Genomic DNA, 7,313 nt, shown 5'->3' on the forward strand with positions numbered 1-7,313 from the left:
CATTCCTGTTGTTTCTTACAAGCTGCCCTGGTGATGCTATGTGTGATCAGGGTCTAGAGCAGCATCTGACCATAGAGAGGGGGGTGACTTGCCTAAAGGCTGGTACCCAGGCCTGAGATCTTTCCTCTCCCAGGCCCAGTGTCATTGTGTGCCGCTCAGCACCTCATTCCCTTCCATGCTGGGAGCCCCCACGGGGCTGTCACCGCGTCTCGGCCACTCCTCCCACCTTGCTGCAAGCCGGAGTGGCCCTCTTAACCTGAAGGCTAAGAAACTGTGTTACATCTCAGTGATGGCCAGGCTGTCGATCATTCCAACTTCAGTTTCTGTTATGGGCTGAATTGTCCCCCATGTCCACCCCCGACTCACTCCCCCCTCCACCCCCAGAAAATTCCTGTTGGAAGTCCTAACCTCTAATACTTTCGAATATGATTGTATTTGGAGATAGGGCCTTTAAAGAGGTAATTAAGGTAAAATGAAGTCGTATGGTTGGGCCCTAATCCAATGTGATTGGTGTCCCTATAGGAAGAGGAGATTAGGACACAGACGCAGAAGGAAGACCATGTGAGGACACAGGAAGAAGACCGCCATCTACAAACCTAGGAGGGAGGTTCTCAGAAGAAACGGACCCAGATCTTAGATTTCCAGCCTCCAGAACTCTGAGGGAATAAACATCTGTTCTTTAAGCCACCCAGTCTCTGGTACTTTGTTCTGGCAGCCCTAGCAAACTCATACCACCTCGTAATTGGTCACATCACGGGCATCCCGTCCCCTGTGGCACTGGAAGGAGAAAGCGTATTTGATTCCCTCGCAGCCTAAGAACCTTGTGGACCCTTCAAGTCTCAAGACTAAGCTCAACTCTCAGTTCCCAGGGAACTTTTATAACTCCAATCGCATGTACCTTCACTTGCTTCTGTTATGGACACGGTGGTTGTTATTCTTCCTCTCCGAACAGACCATGAGCTTCTCGGGTCCTGTTCACCTGAGCTTCTTGGGTCCTGTGTCCTCCACAGCATCAAGCACAATTCTCTAAACTTAACAGATGTCCAGGAAAGTCATGAATCAAGATATGCAATACAGTCTTTGGCCAGGGTTTCTTGGATCATCGGGTAAGAGTGAATAATAAAAATTAAAATTATAGGGCTTCCCTGGTGGCGCAGTGGTTGAGAGTCCGCCTGCCGATGCAGGGGACACGGGTTCGTGCCCCGGTCTGGGAGGATCCCACATGCCGCGGAGCGGCTGGGCCCGTGAGCCACGGCCGCTGAGTCTGCGCGTCCGGAGCCTGTGCTCCGCAACGGGAGAGGCCACAACAGTGAGAGGCCCGCATACGGCCAAAAAAACAAAAACAAAAACAAAAACAAAAAATTAAAATTATAGGTCATGTTTAGGGAGCATGTGTTACATGCATAAGTCATTTGATTGTCTAGACAATTCTATGAAGTAGATACTATTATTTATTGCATTTTACACATGAAGAAATTGAGGCTTGAACAAGTCAGTACAATTTGCCCAAGGTCACCCAGGTTGTCTGGCCCCAGGGCTTTCAGGCTTACCCACCATGAGGTTAGCCCTACAGTAGGAGTTGAACCAGAAAGAGCCTGTCTAGTCTGGTTAAGAGATTAAGATGGTGCTTGACCTTCAGGGACATATGCTCTCCATCCTCAATTTCACTAAGGATCCTGATCTGACCATTTGTTCGTCTCTTGCTCCCATCACTGTGGCCATCACCCTCTGGTCCTGCTGTCCTTTCCAGTCTTATCTGGACTTCTCCCCAGCCCCGTGGGCGGCTTCTGCTCTTCAAACCTGCCCCCGGGCTCTGGGTCAGAGCGGGCCATTCCTTCCAGAGAGATGCTCTCCTGGCACTCCCAGTCACAAATGGCCTTCCTTCAAGATCCTACATCCTTCCATGAAGTCCCTCTAAGCCCCCAGCCAAAGTCTGGCCCCCCTTCTTGGGGAGCCCTAGCACTGTGTCTGTCCCTAAACCATCACCTGTGATTCTGTCTTACACTACAGCTGGCTATTTGCAGACCCATCTCTCCTGTTCTGTTCTGGGCTTTGGAGGCCTGAGTTTATATTTCCTAGAGCATTTAGGTTTTTGTTTTGTTTTATTTTGGTTTCTTTGGCCGTGCCGTGAGGCGTGCAGCATGTGGGATCTTAGTTCCCCGACCGGGGATCGAATCCATGCCCCCTGCACTGGAAGCACGGAGTCTTAACCACTAGACCGCTCTGGGAAGTCCATCCCAGAGCATCTAATGTTAAATAGATTTTTTTAAATGTGTTGGTTTGCAAAATGAACTCATTTGCCTTATAGCACCCTCTCCTTTGAATGGACTTGGCCTTTCCCAACTGTGGACGTGGTAGGGAGAGGCAGCCAGCAGGGGACTGACAGAAGATGCTTGGTAGGGCTACAGGATATCCAGGACCAATCCCAAGAGTTCCCGATGGCTTCTCGTTTTGCCTGGAACTGCTCTGCCTTGGGATGGAAAAGCAAAACATTCCAGTGAGAGGAAACCATTTTGGGATTTACTTATCAGGCACCCAGAGGAATTAGGCGGGGAGGACTCAGTCATCCAGGGGTGCTAAAGATCACAGAATCCTGGCTGCCCACAGGCCTGGACATTGTGGAATTTTCTAGAAAGACTGGTGTCCCCGGGGGGGGGGGGCTGCTCCCAGGATGGGCGGATTCGAGAATTGTTCAGGTTCAGCCTCATCCTTCTCTCTGTCCCTCCCTACGAGGTGAACTGAGTGGGGCACAGCACAGGGGAAGCCTGTGTGCAACAGCCTGCGTGGGTCAAGTGACAATGTCCTCTACCTCTGCGGCGCCTGTACAGCTCACACAGCTCTTTCACTCTGCTGACGCGAGAGCCTGGAGATTCAGCAGGTCAGGTCAAGTTTGGGCAGCTCTGACACTGGCCAGCTGCACTTGCCCAGTATTTTTTCACTCCTTGGTCACTTATTCTTATGGTTAACCTGTGGGGCAGGAAGGATCATTGCCCCTGTTTTACACACAAGAAAAAGGGCCACGGAATGATGTGGCCAAGACGCCAGGAAGGCAAAACTGGAAGCACGGCAGCTTAACTCTGAATCCCAATTTCTTTCCAGGTTTTAAGCACACGGATCCTCTAGCCTGCCTCTCCTCCACCCGCTAGCTGACATCCCATTACACACCATCAGACTGAGTTGAAGGGGCGCCGGTCATTCTTCTAGGCATCTCCCTGGACTGCGTCACCTAGTCCAGCTCTTCCCACTGCACAGATGAGAAAGGGACTTGCTTATGGTCATCTGGGGAGCCAGGAGGAGTCCAGGTTAGAACCCGGGCTTTCAACTGGCTCTTTCCTACACAGGTGTCAAGTGTAAAAAAAAACCCATGACCAATGGAACCAGAGCCTGTTTCAGAGAAAAATCGTTTCACAGATTGGGGCAGGTAGTGAGTGACGATCCAACAGGACAGCTGCTGGGATCCCAGGGAAGCAGCCAGCTTTGAGAAGCCGGTGGCAGTGCCCCAAATACAACATTGGTCAAACAGGAAATGTACCAAAATTTGTTTTCAAAACGATGCCCTTTGCTGTTTGTCAAATGCAAAACACAGAAGAGTTTATAATGGCCAAGTTCAGAGGCCATGGCACAAAATCAAAGTAATTCCCAAACCATTTAGCACACTGCTGACAGAACCACCTTCCAACATCCAGCTCACCATTGCTTTTAGGATCGAGAACAGTCATTAGGTCAGCATTCAGGGCCTGCCTTAGTGGTCCTTAGCTCATCTCTCCAGCATTACCTTCTACTATGCACCTATTTATACCCAACCCTTCAACCAACTACACTTGCTCCCCCAAATGCTGAACACTATCTTTAGGCTTTTGTTTCCTCTCTCCTGATAGCCATTCCTTCCAATCCCACTTTGTGAAATTCCTGCTTCTCCTGTAAGCTCTGGTTCATTTTATTGCCCTTTTTTCTAGCTTCTTGAGTTGAATGTGTTGTTTATTTAGACTTAATTCTTTCTGTTTTCTAATACATGGACTTAAGGCTACTATGCATTTTCTTCTGAATACAATCATGGCCACATCCCAAATGTGTCTTAGTACGGAGCACTCTCACTGTTCATTTCCAAAAACAGTTTTGTTTTCCTCTTAACTAAAGAACTATTTAGAGAGGTAGTTTTGTATTTCCAAGTGGTTAGATTGGTTTCTCTATGCTTTTATGGTTAATTTTGAATTTTATTATATTATGGTTAATGAATGTGGCACATGGGTGCTGTAAGACTGAATATTTGTGTCTCCCCTCCCCCACAAATTCATATGTAGAAATCTAATCCCTAAAGTGATATCATTAGGAGGTGGAGCCTTTGGGAAGTGACTAGGTCACAAGGGTGGAGCCCTCATGAACGGGATTGGTGCCTTTATATATATATATATATATATATATATATATATATATATATATATATATATATATATATATGATATATAATAAATATATTATATATATTTTATAAATATATATAATATACACTTAATATAATATATATTTTACAAATATATATAATATATATAGTATATATTTTACAAATATATATATTATATATATATATATTTTTTTTTTTTTTGGCCACACCACATGGCATGTGGGATCTTAGTTCCCTGACCAGCGATGGAACCCGTGCCCTTGCATTGGAAGCACAGAGTCTTAACCACTGGACCACCAGGGAAGTCCCCTCATGCCTTTATAAATGAGTGTCCAGAGGGATCCCTTGCCCCTCCCACCGTGTGAGGACCCAGTGAAAAGACAGAAGTCTATGAATCAGGAAAGCAGCCTCTCATCAGACACTGAAACTGCTGGTGACTCAATCTTGGACTTAGCCTCCAGAACTGTGAGAAATAAATTTCTGTTGTTTATAAGCCATCCAGTCTATGGTATTTTGTTATAGCAACCCGAATAAATTAAGACAATGAGATTTCTGCTTTTTGTGATTTGTTGAAAATTTCTTTGTAGACTAATACTTGGTAATCATTAGTGATATTAGATATATGCTTGAAAAGAATGTGCTTTTTGGGGTACAAAGTTATATATAAAGATACACATATAATCTATGTATTTATATAATCTATCACGTAAGTATGTATCATGATACTAGATTATATTATTATACAAGGTATATTTTGTGTAATGCAATATATATTTATGTTACATATAATATGTAATTAAGCTGTTTAATTTTTTTTTTTTTTGGTACGCGGGCCTCTCACTGCTGTGGCCTCTCCCTTTGCGGAGCACAGGCTCCGGACGCGCAGGCTCAGCGGCCATGGCTCACGGGCTCAGCCGCTCCGCGGCATGTGGGATCTTCCCGAACCGGGGCACGACCCCGTGTCCCCTGCATCGGCAGGCGGACTCTCAACCACTGCGCCACCAGGGAAGCCCCGCTGTTTAATTTTTATTTAACATTTTGTTACCTATATTTCTTTTTTGTCTACCATATATCTTATGATATATATTAAAATCTTCCCTTCCTGTTCATATACCATCTCCTCTGTGAACTTCTTTCGAATGCCCTAGGCAGGCTATTTCAAAGCTGACTGCTGTCTCTGAGATGAGTCCATTTTTAGACGGGTTGCTGGTACCCCTAAGCATGACTTTGTCCTCCGTGTCCCTTTTCCTCCAAGCCTGGAGTGCCATTCCTCTCTCCTCTTTATCCTATGTGCTCACCTCTTCTCAAGATCCACATTGTGTTTTTCTTTTTCTTCGTGACTTCCCCAGACACTTCCTTGAGTTTCTGTTGAGCTCAACAACTGTGTTTTTGTCTGTTAAACAGTAATCACACATGCCTGGCTGACCTTCTGGGTTACTGTGAAGGGCAAAGGAGATAACGACTGTGAAAATGCTTTGAAAACTCTCAGGTACAAATGTCAAATTATTTACAATAATTAATAATTAGACCCATAATGATTGGAACACAAAACATCGTGACTGTGTTATGGCCTAGCGTGGAATCTGTTGTGGGGCAATATTGTCCGGAACTATTAACAGCAATTGAGGGACGCCTGTCAATCAAGGATGAGGCTTGCTTAGGAAATAAAGTAAAGCATCCTATGAGCTCTTTTTACACAACTGATCAGGGAATGGCATTTTGAGGTCAGACACTGCTCTTAGAGATATGCTTGGGAAGAATGTGGTCAAAGTTTTGCTTCTCTTCTGTAAAACTTGGTGGCTCTTTGTTTAGATTTCAAAGATGTTATTTTCCCAGTGGTTATCTTTAATGCTTCTGTACTGTAAGGAAATATAAAGCCTTCAAGGAAAAGTCTTTTTCTTCTGACTTAAGAGGCAGAGAGAATAATCCTCTGCATGTAAAGAAGTTGATCTGATTTTTTTCTTCCTACCAGGGCAGCCACTAAATACTCAATAATGTTATTACTTATTTAGAGCATATTAGGTACCAGAACACCGCTAGTGTTACTGAGTCCAAACTCGCTCTCCTCGCTGCACAACAGGCCAATAAATTGGGAGGCGAGGTGTTGAGGCAAGGAATACGACTTTATTCGGAAAGCCAGCAGACCGAGAAGATGGCGGACTAGGGTCCCCAAGAAAACCATCTTATGGGGTCTGGATGCCAGTTTCCTTTACAGAATCAGAGAGGGAAGGAAAGTAAAAAGGCAGAATAGAGAGGGAGAGGCGGGGAGGAAGTAAAGTAAAAAGGGCCATCAGTCTTGACGTCTCCTGGAATGGCCAGCCTGGGGGGAGGGGATGTGTTAAATGTGTTAATTTCTTCTTTCTCACAGCCATTCACAGGTGGGTAGGGTTCCCTGAGGTAGGCCATTATGCATGATTATAATAACAAAAGCAACGAAAAGCAAAGGCTAAAGTCAAAGAAACAGATCCAACATGGAGTCAAAATGGTCTCTTCCCTGTTACATTAGATGATCTACAAGTGTTTTTGAAAAAATTGTGCACCTCAGATTGGAACTTGAACCCACGCGGCCGGGACTCGAACCCACACAAAACCGCCAGTCTTCCAACTGAGATCACACACCTGGTTTCAGGACTTAATGAAGCTCAGGTTCTTGATGTCTCATCACAGAAAGAATTCAGTGAGAGACAAAGTGATAGGTAAGAAGTGGATTTTTTTAGAGAGAAACACACTCCACAGTGTGGGCCATCTCAGGAAGTGAGAAAGGTACCAGGGCACAGGGTTGTCAGTTTTTATAGGAGTGGGTAATTTCATAGGCTAATGAGTGGGAGGAGTATTCCAGCTATTTTAGAAAGGGGCAGGGATTTCCAGGAATTGGGCCACCGCCCAAATTTTGATCCTTCTGGTCTGTCTT

This window comes from Lipotes vexillifer, unplaced genomic scaffold (genome assembly GCF_000442215.2).
Source record: "Lipotes vexillifer unplaced genomic scaffold, Lipotes_vexillifer_v1.1 scaffold496, whole genome shotgun sequence".
Taxonomy (NCBI): Eukaryota; Metazoa; Chordata; class Mammalia; order Artiodactyla; family Lipotidae; genus Lipotes; species Lipotes vexillifer.